This window comes from Vulpes lagopus, chromosome 8 (genome assembly GCF_018345385.1).
Source record: "Vulpes lagopus strain Blue_001 chromosome 8, ASM1834538v1, whole genome shotgun sequence".
NCBI lineage: Eukaryota > Metazoa > Chordata > Mammalia > Carnivora > Canidae > Vulpes > Vulpes lagopus.
The window spans coordinates 115690270-115708002 of record NC_054831.1 but is presented as its reverse complement, the minus strand read 5'-3'; the positions used below and the strand labels follow the sequence as shown (position 1 = coordinate 115708002).

The window sequence follows — 17733 nt, the reverse complement described above, 5'->3', positions numbered from 1 at the left end:
TCCTAAATATAAGGGAAAACCTTGGGTGACTCGGCTTCTGAGGCAAGGAGCAGCATGAGAGGAAAGAGCCAAAAATTAAAAACTCAAACCAACAAAGAAGACAGCTCAAAAACTGGAAAGAAATCTTATTTTTAAAACCATCTAATGAAAACATTTAGAGAGATTCAAAACAATATCACATCAAGAAAACAAGAAGAGGAGATTATGAAGAAAGAGCAACTGGATTGAATAAAGACGCTTTTAAGGACTGAAAAATTACTGACAAAATGAAATAAATTATTAAGGATGGAAAATAAGCTTTGATAAAGAGGCAAACTATGAGAGCAAAAAAAGAGAATTAAAGAGAAAGAAGAAAGCAAGAAAACAAAAAAAATGGAGAGAAAGAAATAATAAAGGAAGAGCATTTCCAAGAGTTGAATAAGGACCCACATTTTGATTGAAAGAACCCGTAGTGAATGAAAAAGATATTCTAGTGAAATGTCAACATATCAAGAGAATAGAAAGCCCCAAAAGTTTCCAAAGAGACAAAACTAGTCAGCTAGTTTTGGGAATAGGGATTGGTCAGGTTTCAGACTGCTGTTTAGCAGCAACTCTGGACATAATACTTTCTCAGTTATGAGAAAAAAATAATTTTGAACGTGGAGTTCTTTTGCTTTTTAAGATTTTATTTATTCACTCATGAGAGACACACAGAGAGAGGCAGAGACATAGGCAAAGGGAGAAGCAGGCTCCCCAAGGGAGCCTGATGTGGAATTCAATCCCAGGACCCCAGGATCACGACCTGAGCCAAAGCAGACGTTCAACCACTGAGCCACCCAGGCATCCCTGGAATTTTTTTTTAAGTTTATTTATTTATTTTTTAAGTTTATTATTTAAGTAATCTTTATACCCAACATGGGGCTTGAACTCACAAACCTGAGATAAAGAGTTGCATGCTCTTCCAACAGAGTCAACCAGCTGGCCCTTGAACCTAGAATTCTATACCCAAACATCTAACCAGTAAGAGAGCAAAGCAAAAAAACTTTCTCCAAACAGCCAAGTTCTCAGAAAATTTAACTGCTATGTGCTCCCTCTCATAGGAAGCTATTTGAAGATGCATAAATAAATAAATAGAGGGAAATGGGATCCCAGAAAATGGTGGATTTTTAACTCAGGAGAGCAGTGAATGCAAGACATGGCAATGCCAAAAAGGAAACTAGTTGAGGTCAGAGCAGAAAGATGGAAGAGTTTAGAACAGAAGCATCTGGGAAAATGGAAGACTTTAGTTAAGATTTTTTTTTAAAATAAGAATATGATAAAGACATATCATGCAAAGGATACGAAAAAAAAAACACCACACACACAGAAAACACAATAACAACCCACAAACAAAAGCAAATAAAAAACCTAAGTCAGAAATTCTGAGAGGGGAAGGAAAGAAATGGTTGTACAGGAAAATTATGGCCCAAAATGAAAGGAAACCAAAATTTAAGATAGCTGTGTTTCAATCCATGGCAAATCCCAACGATTTTTAAAATTACAGAACCCTTCTGTTTATCTAGTTTTATACTAGTTCTCATAATTCCTCCACATTCCCCATACCTCGTAGTTACTACATATGCTGATGGATAGAAACTGGTTTTAAAAACACATATGGGGGGCACTTGGTGGCTCAGTGAGTTGAGTGAGCAACTCTTGATTTCGGCTCAGGTTATGATCTTGAGGTCCTGGAATTGAGCACCTCATCTGGCTCTGTACTCAGAGGGGAACCTGCTTCAGGATTCTCTCTCCCTCTGCAACCCCCCCCCCCCCACACACACTCATTCTCTCTCTCTCTCTCTCAAATAAATAGTAAATCTTTTAAAAAAATGTACGGAAATTCATTGTGTTTGGGCACCTTTGAGAATCTTCTAGTACCACAAAGAATATTTGTGCTCTTTGATCTGGGTGCTGGTTACACAGTATTTGGTTTATGAAAACTCATTAATCAGTACCCATAATATGTATGCTTATCTCATATATGATTGTTTTTATTCTTTTTGTTTAAGTGTGCCAGACAAAAGATGAAGTGTGGAAGGTAGGGCAAGGAGAATGGTGAAGGGTTCTGATATCTTTATCTTACCAAATGAGGAGCTAAGAGAGTATGTCAGGTTGATAGAAAAGAAATAAAGTCCCAAATATTTAAATTTACCAAGGCAACCAATAGACAAAATAACAGTAATACTGGGACAATTACACACTGAGAAGGGAAGGTAGAGTGAGTGAGAGCCTTGTGTTTCACAGCATGACTCCGTAGATGTCCTCTAAGGTAGAATTAATCAGCTGAAGAACTGAAATCATTAGTGATTCAATGAATTTTTTTAAGTTTATTTATTTAGGTAATGTCTACATGCAATATGGGGCTCAAACTCATGACCTTGAGATCAAGAGTTGCATGCTGTACCACCTGAGCCAGCCAGGCACCCTTTTAAGTCACTGGTGATTAAAGGGATTGCTTCTGGGGGACCTGGGTGGGTCAGTCCATTAAGCATCTGCCTTCAGCTCAGGTCATGGTCTCAGGGTCCTAGGACCGAGCCCTGCATTGGGCTCCCTGCTCAACGGGGAGTCCACTTCTGCCTCACTCTCTCCCTGTGTGCTTGGATGCTTTCCCTCTCTCTCTCTCTCCTTCTCTCTCTCTCTCAGATCTTTCCAATAAGTAAATAAAATCTTTTTTTTTTTTTTAAAGGGATTGCTTCTGACCTGGGCAGGAGTAGAGATGAAGACTATTGTCATTGGTATTCTGAGCTATTCAATTTATTATCACACACAAAATATTATTTTAATAATATAAAACTTTAAAACTATGCAATAAATCAGCACTAAATTGTACAATGCAATCCATAAGAGCTGAAATGGAGCTGAGAAGAGAATTTGATGTTTCATGGCTGGAGCAACTCTTTGCCCCTCCTTCTAATGTCACCAAGACCCACTGAAGTTTTAAAGGACCCTCTAACTCTTAAAAGATCTTGGGACATAGGCTGTAAGAAGCATCAATAGCTTTTAAGGGTGTTAGGAGAGTCTCAAAGATGCTCCAAATGAAATTTTTATTATTTTATGGTGTTTTTTAAGTTTATTTATTTTTAGTAATCTCTACACCCAATGTGGGGATTAAACTCACAACCCTGAGACCAAGAGTTGCATATTCTTCCAACTGAGCCACCCAGGTGCCCCATATTACTTTGTATTTTATTTTTATTTTTTTAAATAATAAATTTATTTTTTATTGGTGTTCAATTTACTTTGTATTTTAAAAAGCAGTTTAGGGCAGCCCGGGTTGGCTCAGTGGTTTAGCGCCGCCTTCAGCCAGAGCGTCATCCTGGGGACCTGGGATTGAGTCCCACGTCTCCCTGCATAGAGCCTGCTTCTCCCTCTGCCTGTGTCTCTCATGAATAAATAAATAAAATCTTTAAAAAAATAAAATAAATAAAAAGCAGTTTATACCCATTGGCATTTGTAGGATCTATAAGTGAGGAGTATATGGGGGAGTATGGAAATATACATAAAACTCAATAAACAATAGGATGTTGTAATCTCAAAATTATTGGAGTTTGCCATGGAATTGAACATAGCTACTTTAAATTCAGATCTGTTTCATAACCTGGGCAAAATGCACAGCTAGGGGATGATTATCAATTCACACATGTTCATACATTTCACTCCATAAAATCTACGCTGAGTATTAGCATCTCAGTCCAGACCCTCAGGGATGCTTTTGGATAGTAGACTGATTTGTGAATCCACATGACATTTTATATGGACCTTCTTCATAAAAAATATAAAGCATTTTGCATTTAATTTAAGAGGCTCCTGGGTCACCCTTGAGACTCCTCCAGGGAAAGATCCATGAAATCTTGCTCTAGGTCTTAGAGTTGAAGTACTAGTTGATGTTTCTAGTACTTCACAGGCCCCAGAGCAAGAGGGATTTCTTGGGAAGCTAGTAGCAAGGAGAGTCCTCTTGCAGAAAGCCCTGGTCACTGAGATGTTCCCAGTAGAAGCCAGCAGAACTAGTTGAGCGCCTCCTGTAAACAACAGGTGAAGAAATGGAGGGCCAGAGTGGGGAAGTATCTTACTTCCTCATCTATTCAAGATTACAACAGCAATAATCTCAACAGACGGCCTACAGAGTGGGAGTCACTTTACAGATGCACCTTGATTGTCTTTCCAATAACAATCAGTCCTGGTCTGGCATGATGGTCTCTAGTGTCCAGAGTCAGAGAGGGTGAGTGACTTGTCAAAGTCACACAGCAGGAAGTAGCTCAGCTGGGGTGGAACCCATTCTGGTTAACTTCAGAGCAAATAGCTAAAGGTTGAGGGGACTATAAAGATGGTTAAGATACTGTTTTGCTCTCATAAAGCTCTTGGTCTATTGGTAGGAATAATGCATATATACAAATTAAAATATTTGTTGGAGGTTCACTGCATGGCTGGTCTGGAGGAGTGGGCGCTGGGAGCGGGCCTTGCGTCCTGAATGCATCCTGCCCAATTTTTCATTCTCTTTGGCTCAGATAATGGTTTTGCTGCTGTGTGCTCTCAGGCTGTGGCTTGGGAGAGCATGTGTCCTGGTTTCCTTAACCCTCCACCAACTGAGGCCCTGGGTGATTCCTGCCAGGAGGGAGGGTGCCCTGTTCTCCACTTTGCTGTCCCAAGTAGCAAGCAGTCTGTGGTGAGCTGCCTCTGCCTGGCCACTGAGGAGGAAGTGAGGGCCCTATGGGAGGACAGGGCGCCTGCCTGGGGATCTATGTAGGGTGCAAGGATCCACTTTGGGCTTCAATGGGCCTGCCACCAGTTACTGATCAGACCAATGGTTCCGGCCAGCAGCCCTGAGCATGTCACTCCTCCCCTGGCCCCGAAGGGTCACTGACCCCTCCAGCCCCGACTCCCTCTCCACCGTCGTGCTTGCCTGGATGCCACACACTGTTGCCTCCCCCTGTTTTGTCCACACAGTTCCTTTTGTCTGGAAGGCCCTTGCTGTCCTGTCCACCTGAAGAACATACCCATCCTTCACACAGCTGCACAAGCTCTGGTGTTTTTGTGAGGCTCTCTGTGCCGCCTGCAAGCCTAACTTTGAGCCCAGTGGTTTCCAGGGCCGACCGTTGCCAGCTGCTCTCGAAACTTCTGCCCCTTGCCTCTCACTTGTTATTCTCCATCCTTGGATGTCAGGGACCTGGATTTACTCATTCTAGGTGCACATCCTTGGAGTAAGGCATGCTGCCCAGTCAGCACTCAAACAAAAAACAAAAACAAACTCCCCCTAAAAAAAAAAACCAAAAATAATTTTTAAAAACCCAGCCCCCCCCACACACAAAAAAACCCAGCCTGAAAATTAGCAATTGAGAAAAGCAGACAAAACTAAAAAAGGAAAAAAAAAAAGTGTCCAGCTCACATAGAGCTATTTATGAGCGAGAAGGAAGGGGTCATGACTTGACTGAGACAGAGAAGGAAAAAACCCTACAGATTTGGTGCTGAGCCCCTGAGCCACTTCTGATGACTATCTTATTGATTATTGTGTCCGCACTATCAAATGAAACTGTCCCTGGTATGCATTAGTTAACTTTACTGTCCCCATATGATCTGAATACCAGTTGCCCTGCTGAAATTGAAATGAGCAGCTGCCTTGGAAAACAATTGCCATTTCTGGCCCGAGTTTGAGAGTTTGTTAGCTAGGAAAGAAAATGGAGCTTCGAGTTCAGTTTCTCAGGTCCAGAAATTTTCTACAATCCCACAAAATGAATGCATGCCCCTCCTATGCTGTCCTTCTATGTCCCTGGGCCCCACATCACTACTCACACACTCTAGGAGTTGCTAGATCAATTTTGTCCAGTTCCTCACTTTGGAGATAAGGAAACCAAGACCCAGAGGGAGTTGACTTGCCCAAGTCACACTGTTGGTGACAAAGTTCAGACTAGAACCCAAGGTCACACAGGTTGTGACAGAGTTCAGGCTAGAGTCCAAGGTCACACAGAGTTCAGACTAGAACCCAGATCTCCTGTCTTCCTATCCAGTGCCGCATTCCATTCACCATGTTTCTAGGAGCAGCTCTTCCCTTGGGGACATGGCAATTTTGTGCTTAGCCACAGGTAAGTGGCGTAGGTTGTCCTCAAGGGGACAGAGGGGCCCTCCAAGGAAGACCTCTTGCTAATGGTGGAGGAGGAAGGAAGTTTGAAGTTGTAAGAATTGCTACAATCCCTGGTTTCCACAAGTGAAACCTGATGGGGGTTGAGCCCTGCCCTAGAGCAGTATCCTGAGGGTAGGAGCTGGCAAGACTTGTCCTAACCTAGCCCACATGACCTTTGCAGGCTCATCTTCCCCGTACCAGTCCTGACAGCTCAAACTCCAGCCACATCTAGTGCCTCACCTGTCCTGGCCATTCCCTGCCCTTTTACCCAGTGCACCTTTGCATTCAGGCTGCTTTCTCAGCCTGAGCTAGCTTTTCCAACAATTGCAAGCCCAGCTCACCTTCTGGGTCCACCTCAAAGACCACTTCCTCTGAGAAGTCTTCCCTGATTCCCCTCCTTGCTGTGTCCCACACAGTCGGCTCACTCTGGTTAGGCATGTCTTGGTCATTTCTATCTGGATATGTGTCCCTCTTCTCTTTACCCAGTGGGCTTGAGGGCAGAGGTCCTATCTTGTTGATACTGTGTCCTCCACAGCAATCAGGAAGCCTCAGGTGATAGGAGGTGCTTCATCATGTCCCTGGTGAACAAGAAATAAGGTTTCGCAGAACGGTCTCCAAGGTCCCGACAGCACCTCCAGGTCAAAGTTCCAGGTCTGCTGTTGCTTCCAAAAGCACCAATCATCTGTTGTGCGGAGCTCACACCCCGTTGATTCCCTACTTTCTCCACTTCTCATCTGACTGTTTTGGCCTAACTATCATCTTGGCAACTTCCACCGTCTCCAGGCCAGGGTCCATCCCCTCCGTCTCTTGAGCCACTGACCTTGCCTCACCAGATATTTACTTTGCCTCCGGATTCAAGGAGTCTGAACATTGCTTTTGCAACACAAGCCCCAGGCGGCTTGTGTGACGTGGGCATGCTACCTCACCTCTCCAGGCCTCGCTGTTCTTTGCAGGTGAGGGTCATGTGACTCCTGGGGCTGCTGTGAAGATCAGATGAGCTATGGCGTGAGATGGGCCGAGTGTGGTGATCCGACACACAGGAAGTATTCACTGAATGCTTACAGAAACAGAAAGAGGGAATAGACCTGGCTTTAGTGGCTTGCTTCTCCATTTTGCCAGAACCTGCTCCTGGACCTGTTCTCCCCATTTCTCTGCTTGGTAAGTCCTGCTTGGCCACTCTTGCAGCTGTCCCCTCACCGCCACCACTCATCTGACCAGTCATGCCCCTCAGAAAACCAAGACCCAGGGTGGGTAGGCTGCTGGCAGGATCACAAATCCAAGGTCATCTGCCGCCTTTGTCCAGATTGAGGGTAAAACCCGTAGATGTGACAAACCTACACAGTGTTATTTTTCTTTTTAAAGATGTGTCACAAATGAGAAGATTCTGAAGGCGTGGAGCAGGTCTTGCTTTCTGGAAGCCCTCATGTGTGCCAGGCTTGGAGGGATCCCTGTCATAAGGGAGATGGTAAAGTCGAGGATGCCCACAGCAAAGGAGCGTTCACAGGCACCACTGGGGCTCTGCTCTCTGACCCGCCTCCCCAGAGCTCCTTTCTGGCCCTCTCACTAATCATGACCATTTCCAAGGGGAAAATGACAACAGAGTCTTGGCAACGCACTGGAGGCTGGCCTGGGGCCTCACCCCCCCGCCCCCCAGGACCCATCACCTCCTCCCTGAGTCTCCCACCTGGAGGGTAACTCCCCCGACAGCTGCAAGCAGGAGCCGTGGGCAAGCCTCCGATCCTCAGTGGCACCATTTGGAGACAGCAAAGGGAATTAGGTCTCTTAAAACCATCTGTTTAAGTGGCTCTAAATTAAGTCCCACTGTGTGATCTCCGTTTCCTTACATCCTGGTTGTTAACGAGAGGCCCCACTGGGCAAATGAGAATGTTTTTGAAGAGCCAGCAGAAAGGAGTTAGTCTTGATAACCAGGCACGCCAGGAAGGGCGAGCTAGGAGGAAGAAGGGGTGGAGGAGGTCAAGGTCCGGACTGTTTACACACAGTGGATTTCTGAGGGCTCATGAACAGTTGACTGTGCCTCTTCCTCCTTCTCCCTTTATATTCTATCTGGGGTTTCAAGTGGATGAAACTGGGGTCTTGGCCTTGGGTGACTTTCACAGCCAGATGACCTTGACAGCTGATTTGTGCAGAACTTCTCATCTGTGTCTTTGTAAACACTTAGTTTACTATCGTCTTGCTGCTTCCCTGGATCAGTTAGAGTCCAGAAATGGCTCTAGATCTTTCAGCAGAGGGAATTTAATACCAGCAATTGATTACACAGAAAATGGAAGAAATGAGAAACTAAACGCAGGCATTAGCAACAGCAGGAAGCCTCTTACCCCAAGACTGAAGATGCTGGTGGGCAGAAGCTAGCCCAGAGCAAGGGCTGCCTGTGGGAGCTGGCTACTGGGAGATGAAAGCTGTCCTGCAGGCGTTGGAGCCACAGAAGGGCTGTCCTCCTCTGACAGGTGGAACCATGAGGAGACCCAGCCACTGCTGAAGGTGCCCCTAAGGCAGAAGGGTGGAGAGAAATCCCCCTATCCTCCTGGCCTCCGGTCTTCACCAGCTTCTCCCACTGGAAAGCACTGAGTAGGAGTGAGGGAGCTACACTGGCAGTCAGGGGGGCTAGGTCCCTATTTGAAGCCATCCAGTAGTTTGTCCCATGGTGTGACACCATGCCGGATACGGGGGCTGAGGAAGGTGGCAAGCATCAAGGAACAGTTTATTAGGGAGTGAGAAAGCGTGTTTCTTTTTCGATTCTCTAAACATCTGATGGCATTACCGAAAAGGTCTCTATTTGGTGCTAACAGTCTTTAACTTTTAACATGTGCCAATCTCTTTTTTTTAAACCTCAAGAGATAGTGACCTCAGGTTTAAGCCTTTGGCTGCTGTCATAGACGCTGTTGGCTGGCTCAGGCCTCTTCTAACCCGTCTATTTTTTTTTTTTTAAATCTTATTTATTAAGGAGAGGCACAGAGAGAGAGAGAGAGAGAGAGAGAGAGAGAGAGAGGGTAGAGACACAGGCAGAAGCAAGCTTCATGCAGGGAGCCCGATGTGGGACTCAATCCCAGGTCTCCAGGATCAGGCCCTGGGACTCAATCCCAGGTCTCCAGGTGCTAAACCGCTGAGCCACCTGGGCTGCCCTCTCTAACCAGTCTATACACTCACTTCCCAGCTACCGTGAGTGCGGGCTGCTATCAGTTCAAACCTGCAGCCTTCTCTAGGGCATTGGCTCACCTGGGAATAGGCAGGAGCGGCTACCATCGCCCCCGGGGCCGTCTGCAGGCAGTGACTAACTAACGTAGGAGATAGGAGTGTTTGTGCCAAGATGGTGCAAGCTATGGTACCATTCATCCTCCAGAGCTCCCTGAGGGAGCAGGTTGAGGATGGCCTGAAGCTGAGCGCACACCTTTGCTTAGCCTCGGTTTCCCTCCCCTGGTGCCAAGAGCCCTCCCTCAATAAATCACTTGTGAAAAATATCCTCATCGTTGACTTTAATCGTAGGGAATCTAACACAGCAGGCAATAGGATCTAGCTAGAATTTGGTGACTTTCTGTTATCCTTTTAAATATTTTTACCTGGTTGGTTTATGGTAGACTCTAAAGGTTTTCCATTTATGGGTAAGTCAAAGTTTCATTTTAAAGTCATTTTCATGTAACAGATTTAATTTAAAGAAAAATGCTAAATAAAGTACAGGTTGTATCCAAATATTCACAGCGGCTTCATGCATAGCCCCAGACTAGAAGCCACCAAAATGCCCTCACCTTGTAAGGTGATAAGCAAATTAAGGTAAATCTATATTTGGCAATAAAAAGGAAGGAACTATTGATACATAAAACAATATGAATGAACCTCAAAAGCCTTACGTTAAGATACTGTCTCAAAAATCTGGGCACTGCATGATTCCTCTTGTAAGAAACTTTGTCAAGGGAGAATGGTGGAGACTGAGATCAGCTGGTGGTCGCCAGGGCTCAGGAGTGAGGGGACTTCGAGTGATGAAACATTCTACACATGATTGTAGTGGTGGTTACACACTGCGTGTATTTATCAGTTCTGGAATGGACAAACCATGGGATTGAAAGATACAGGGAATACGGTCTGGTGTTGGTAGTGTCATATGGTGACAGATGGCAGCTACACTTGTGGTGAGCATGGCATGACATACAGACTTGTCCAATCACTCTGTTGTACACTTGAAACTAGGGTAACGTATGTCAGCTGAACTTCAATTAAAAATAAAAGAATGGGGCCACTGGGTGGCTCAGTAGTTGAGTATCTGCCTTTGGCTCAGGGTGTGATCCCAGGGTTCTGGGATCGAGTCCCACACTAGGTTCCCCGCAGGGAACCTGCTTCTCCCTCTGCCTGTGTCTCTGCCTCTCTCTGTGTCTCTCATGAATAAATGAATAAAATCTTAAAAAAATAAAAATAAAGAGGACTTAAGAGAAACTCAAAGGCGTAATAGGGCAAGAGTTGCTATTTTTGACAACAAATTGCATGGATCATGAGTAACCTAAATAGAGAAGAAAAGAATATAAATAAAATTAAATTGAAAAACAAGGAGGCTATACGCTTCAAACAGGTGAACTCTAATGTAAATTATACCTTAATAAAGCTGATTTGTAAGAAATAGTACAGACTCCACATGGCACAGGAGAAAGTGTGACAGTGATGGAGGGGAGTGGAAGGGGGAGGGGATGACAGTTTGTCAGGCGACTATCCAAGTCTTCACCGAGTCACTCCCTGGGAGGTGGACAAGTTGAGGAGGTTCTGTTGGGTTGGGGAAGAGTAGAGGAGGTGGTGGGAGCCACTCAGACTTGGCTGTGACTAGCTGAATGAGGCTCCCTGACCCACAGCCTCAGGCTTGATGCTTGTGCAGATGCAAACAGCTGGGGGAGAGTGGTGAGCGGCAGCCATGGACTCCTTTCTCTCCTCCCCATGAACAGGTGGAGTAGAAAGCAAGAACGCAAGGAAGGGCCCCTGCCTCTGCATATCCACACTTTTCCTGATCTTTTTAGAATTTTTTTCTTTTTTTCTTTAAAGCAAATATCCCTGGCAAGAGAGGAAGGAGAAGGAGGAAGGAAGAGATTCTTGAGCAGGGGGTGGTGGCAAAGAAAGATCTCCCCCTGCTCAGCCTTGACATGAGGTGGAGAACAAGAAGAGTGATTGTCCATGAATATGAACTCTTGAGCGACCTCTGTGGAGAGCTGGATGGACAATGCCAAAGCCCTTAAGGGTCACTCAGGCAGGAGTGTCTGCTCTCAGCCTTGGTTTTTCAACTCCAAACTGCTTATGGATGGGCCCTGCTCTGTCTCCCTTTTCTGTCTCTGACTCTCTTTGATGGAGGCACAAGCTGAGCAGAGGGAGGATGGTTTTATTTAGCAGAGGAACCTGCTCCAAGTCTCATAAATGTTGACTTTGTATGAAGTCGGCTAGTCCAAACATCATCCATCACCCTGAGCCATATTTCATCAAATTAAATGGCTACTTTTTGCAAAGAGGTGCTCGTACTAATATTTACCTTGCATCTTGTAAAATCATATGGAAATCGAATAACGATGTTGGAAATAGAAAAAGCGAAACCCAGAGAGAATATAGCTGAGTTAGTTGTGCTTTCCCGAGTGGCCTGTCTAGGCCGCTGAACCTCCTCCTCCACGCTGGTCCCCATTCCTCATCCTGGGGCAGCCCCAGCCCCTGCAGACTTCATAGCCTGCTTGGGTGCTCACATGGACAATTTCTTAGATTTAGACTCAGTCCCCCTTTCCTCTCCATGGGTTTTTTTGCTTTGTTTTGTTTTTTACCTGCTAAGAAATTCAAGAAAAGTGAGTGAACAGTTATGCAGTTACAGAAAATCTGTTACCAGCAAACATTAATGGAGGATAATGAGAAAAATTACTTTGGTCACTAAGTGGTATGCATATTGTTAATAACTTCATTCATTAATTTACCTGTCAAATGTTTATAGAGCATTATAAAGTATAGAGCATTTATGCTATACACAATACTATACACTATGACAGATACCAGGATCATACTGGACCAGGTAGGCATCCACGCCGGATAGAGCAATTGACCATATTTGTATATATTCTAAGAATATTATTGAGTGCTTACCTTGAGCCAACCACTGAAGCAGGCACCAGACAGGGAAGTGCCCTAAAATGTTATTTTATAGGAGGTGATGATAAAGGCTTCTTTTACTCCATTGTTCCTTCCTGTGTTAATTCCCTCCACATTTACTCCTTGTCTTTTTCATCATTTCATGATCTTTTTTTTCTTTGAGGTATAATTGACATATACCATTATAAGAATTTCAGGTGTGTAACGTAACGAATGGATATTTGCATACATTGTGAAATGATCACCACAATAAGACTCGTTAACAACCATCACCACACATGGTTACGACATTGTTTTTTTCTTATGATGAGAATTTTTAAGGTCTATTCTCTTAGTAACTTTCCAATATGCAATACAATGTTATTAACTATAGTTACCAGCTGTACATCACATTCCCATGACTTATTTATTTTCTAACTGGAAGTTTGTGCCTTCCGACCTCCTTCACTCCTTTTACCCACACGCCCCCCACTTCCCGCATCTGGCAACTTACTAATCAGTTCTCTATCTATGTGTATGAGCTTGAGCTTTTGTTTTGTTTTTAGATTTCACATAAAAGTAAGATCATACAGTATTTTTCCTCTGACTTTTTTACTTAGCATAATGCTCTCAAGCTCCACCCATGTCACAAACTGTAAGTTTTCTCTGAAAACTTATACATATATATTTTTTTCCTTGCGCATTCATCTATCAATAGACACTTAGCACTTAGGTTGTTTCCATGTCTCAGCTTTGTGTAAATAATGCTGCAATGTACATGGGGTACAGATATCTTTTTGAGGTAGTGTTTTTGTTTTCTTTGGATAAATACTCAGAAGTGGAATTGCTGGATCATATGGTTTTTCTATTTTTAATTTTTTGAGGAAACTCTGTAGTGGCTGCAGCAATCTACATTCCCACCAACAATGGACAAGTGTTCCCTTTTCTCTGTATCCTCAGCAACTTTTTTTTTTTTTAATAATAACCATTCTAACAGATGCAAGGTGATACCTCATTGTGGTTTTCAATCATTTTCCCTGATAGTTAGAGATGTTGAGGATCTGTTCATGTACCTCTTGGCCATCTGGATGTCTTCTTTGGAAAAAATGTCTATTTAAATCTTCTGCTCATTTTTTAATTGATTAGTTTTTGCTATTGAGTTATGTGAGTTCTTTATATATTTTAGATATTAATCCCCTATCGGATATGTGATTTGAAAATATTTTCTTTCATTCAGTAGGTTGCCTTTTCATTTTGCTAATGATTTCCTTTGCTGTGGTACATTTATTCCGGAAAGTTCTCTACTGGACACTAAGATGCAGGTATGAGATATTTTCCTGCCCTTGAGGAGCTCACAGCCTGGACACACTTCCAAATCCCTTCCCGACCCTGTTACCATGCACTGGCTCAACCACCCACCCACCAAGAGGGAAGGGAGGCACACATGGCAGTGTGAAACAGCAGCCAAGAAGTTGGAGCAATTGACCTGTCAGTTGCTCAGTGACCAGCCTGGACTCTGGCCCTGGGGACTTCAGAGGAGGTTGACTTCTCCCAGGGGCACCAAGTACTTCCCCTTTGCTCACCTTCATCCACTTGCAATTAGCTGTGCAAAGACAGCAATGTGACAGGGTGTTTTTTCAGAACAGGGTCTGATACATAGCAGGTGCTCAATAGCACAATATTGGTCAGGCCAATATTTGTGGCCTGACCTCCTCTGCCAGCATCACAGAGCAATGGAGGCTTCTTGTAGGGCCTGTGGGGCGGGGTTTTGGAGGAAGTCTGAGGTGCCTTGGTGAGTAGGTATGAGGAGTGACTGGTCTTTAGAAAAGTGCCACACAATAAATGCTCAAAAGAAACACAAGCGATGATGATGGTGATGGTGATGAGTCTGAGTGTTTAAGAAGCTGGGCTGTCTGAAGAAGGCAGAGAGAAGCTGGAGACGCTGGACTCCGGAGGATATATCCATCTCTGGAATGCCAAGGGATGCTTCTGATGCGTGGACAAAGATGTTTCTCTGCTGCTCACCTTGGCCAAGCGTCCCATCCTGGCAGTCCACACTGCAGGATTATCCAGGAGCCTGGATGGGGGGACTGGGGACTCCCAGGCCCCAGGGCTGCCAATGGCGCAGAGCTGTGGCATCCACCAGGGTGCTCCTGGTTCCCTCTCTGTTGGGGGCCATGGCTCTCCAGTTGCTTCCCTTCGCCTATGTTGAGGGGTGGGGGTGGGGCTCCATTTACCCTCCAAGGCACATAAAGGAAGGGGCTCCTTGTTTTGCAGGATGAGGGGGAATTGCTATGCTGCTGTTTATAGTTGAGATGATGTCATGTGGCCTAACTTCTCGAGCATTTCCCTTTCTCACTTCCTCCCTGAGCATTGTCTTCCTTTAGTTTAAAATCTTGACTCTCTGATGCCAGTTTGCCCCTAAGCTTTCAGAGGCACAGGGAAATAATAATTTGGTCACATAACAACTTGGGCCATATTTTATTGAGGCCTGACTGTGTGACCGACACAGGGCTAAGCACCTCTCCTTATTCACTCATCTGATCTTCACAGCAGTTCTCGGAGGTGGGTGCTATTGGCATTCCCAGGGTGCAGATGAGGGAACCGAGGCTCAGAGTGTGCAAATCACCCCTCCAAAGTTATCGGGTGCGAAGTGTCCGAAACAGAACCCAATCTCTTAACTGTGATCTCTTAAATCTCCAAGAAAGGCAGCTCCTGTCTCTGGAATTTGCGTTGAAAGAAGAGTCAGGAGGACAAAAAAAGTGGCTACTTTGGGGGTGACAGCTAATTAGAGGGTAGGATGTTCGTTGGTGGCTGGAGGAAATGTTTTTTAATGTGAAAACTGGGCGGGAAACATCACTTCATTTTTCGCAATGACTACAAGCAAGACAGCCTTTTCCCATTTGTAACCTATTATCCCAGCACAGAAACCAGATCGTGGCCAAGAAAACATCTCTGGGCACTGGACTGAATGCCGGAGGGACAAGGGAGAGATCCGCCAGTTCCTGTCTCCCAGTTGCCCCAACAGGTTGGCTGTGCCCACGCCCATGGTCTGTCGCCTGTGGTTGTCACCTGCTCTGTCTTCCATGCCCCAAGGTCACAGCAGAGCAGCTTGAGGGCAGCAAGGCCTCGTGCACAGAGCACAGAACCTTCCAGAGAGCGCACTGGGCAAGGACGGCCACAGAGCCGGAGAGGTTTGGGTTGGCTGATGGGTTTTGTTTTGTTTTAATAATTAGGGAGGGAACTAAATATCTGGCACAGAACAACCCAAAGAGGATCCCAGGGCCCCAAGAGAGAAGAATCCAGACCCACCCGTGGCTGCTGTTGCCCTCGGCAGGCAGCTAAGCCCAGACTTGCTGGATGCCGCCGGGAGAGGAAGCGATGAAGAGCTGAGGAAATAAATATTCTTTTCCTGGCTGTGGAGTTCCAAAAGCCTGCACCTCTGGACAACAGAAAGGAGGAGCTGGCTAAGGGGGAGGGGGTACAGGAGGAGTAAGACCAACGCCCCTCCCCCGAGGTGGCCGCGGGAGGGGAGAGAGCAGAGGGAAGCCCTACAGTAGAGGGTGGTGGGCCCTAGACACCCTCCCACCAGACTGCTGAGCTAACAACCAGAGCACCCAGCGCCACTGCCCAGGAAGCACTGTGGGGACACGGCAAAACCCAAAGAAAAGGCGGTGGCCACAGGCAGCTTCCAAGAGTGGGGAGCACGGAGATGATGCTAGGGGTGCCACCACTAACAGAGACCCCATACCTAGAGCACTGACGAGGCGTGTCCCCCAGACAGGATTGTGGGCCTTCACTAACGGGTCCTCGATCGATCCCCCCGAATTTAGGGGCAACCCCCTAAGTTGCCTGACATGACATTTGCGCTACCTAGCAAAATAAGGGCACAGAAGAAAATTAAATTGAGTTATAAAAGACTAAGTCCCATTTGACTCCAGTAGGGAATCCCCTAAGACCCCCCAAGTTTGCGAACTGAGAGCATGGCGGGCTGCATCACGTGTAGAGAACACATTTCTCTCCTTACAGAGTGTGGGCACCATGGTTCTCAGCAAATCTTGCTGTTTCTGTAGTTTTGTGAAGGTGTCTGGGAAGTGGCCTACATACCAAGGGTCTTTTGTCACTTTGGGGAATCCAGTCCCTCTGGGGTCCGGGGAAGGCCTGCTTCCATCCCAAGGAGCTTCTGAAGGGCGATTCCTTGTTCCCCTGCAGTGTGCCCCACCGGCAGCTGGCCCCCGACTCACCCTCCTGTCTCTGCTCTATTTGGAATTTCAAATCCTAGACAGTAACCGTTTAATGCTGAGGACAGCAACCCAGAGACTGGAATCCATGGATCTTAGCTTGCCCCTCAAGACCTGCTGTTACCTGGTTTCCAGTGACGGCTCCAGCTCCATGGCCTGTCTTGGCCTGTCTTGGGCAAGATGCTCTGATGGCAACATGTCAAACAGGTGGCTCTCCGGCATATCCTCCTGTCATGTCTCTGCTCCTGCCCCTCACCCCTCACCCCCACCATCCATCCATCCCCTGGCCATCAGCCCCTGTGTTTTCAAGACTTAGCTCAGACATCACCTCCTTTGTGAAGTTTCCCCAGGGAAAGGTAACCACGCCCTTGTGTATGACCTCACTCTACCAGGTACAGATGGCCACCACTGATGGCTCTTGCACCAGCTCAGTGAATGTATCGGTTTTCACATTATTTCCTTCCATTCCAAAACTTTCAAGTTTTAGGAGGAGAGAAAGACAAAGACAAAGTGGGGTGGGGAGTAGAAGAGGGGAAGAGAGAGCAGATAAGTGGAGGAGCCATTGAAGGGGGCACTAACTCTTTGGCTTTGTAGCTCCTTTACCATCACCATTATTTCGTAAAAGCGAGGTAATGTCAACGCAAAACGTGATCAGAGGGTCAGGACTTCAGATTTCAGGATGGTGCTTTGAAGAAGACTCTCAACACCTTCTATATTTATATTCACATGTTGGCCTTGTATTTCTTATTTGAGACCTTGTATCCTGGAGTGTGAGCCCTAGTGCAGCCTGTGAGCTCACAGCTCCAGCTGCTGGGGTTTCCCTGGCAACCAGAACCTTATGAGTGTCCTTGGCTGTGGCCCAAGGCCCCTGCCTCACCCATCAGACCTCAGTTCTAATTGATGAACTTAACCGACTAGAAGTCATCAATGCTGGGAATCTCATCAGGAGACTCCCTGGGCTGTGAGCCCAGTTTAACAAGGGATTTTCTTGACTGGTAAATCCCATTTGGATTGGGAGCCCCGACTGAGAGCAGCTCCAGGGCAGGGTCCTTGGATCTGCCTGGTGGCCTCAGCCCCAACACCGCCCCTCCGGGAGGAGGGCTTTGCAACTCCACCCTCCAACCAGGAAAGGCATCTGTGATGTTAGCATGGGCACAGGTTCTCCATCTAACACCTCCACCCTCCTCTTAGCTTGCTCCCACAATTTGATACAGTTTTCAAGGGCCCCCCCATTCCCTTTTTAATGTATTGTAAAAATCCTTTTTA

The 17733-nt window shown here is 45.9% G+C and overlaps 1 protein-coding gene across 3 annotated transcripts in view; it reads right to left on the bottom strand.

Moving 5' to 3' along the window:
* Positions 1 to 6615, bottom strand: part of SIAH1 (siah E3 ubiquitin protein ligase 1) — a 79649-nt gene extending 73034 nt beyond the window's left edge. For 2 of the 3 annotated variants that reach the window (XM_041765660.1, XM_041765659.1), the window contains exon 1: positions 6475 to 6615. The gene's annotated coding sequence lies outside the window, so the exon portion shown is untranslated. The remainder of the gene's footprint in view (positions 1 to 6474) is intronic. The other variant, XM_041765661.1, reaches the window with a different exon arrangement.
* Between the last annotated feature and the right edge of the window lie 11118 nt (positions 6616 to 17733).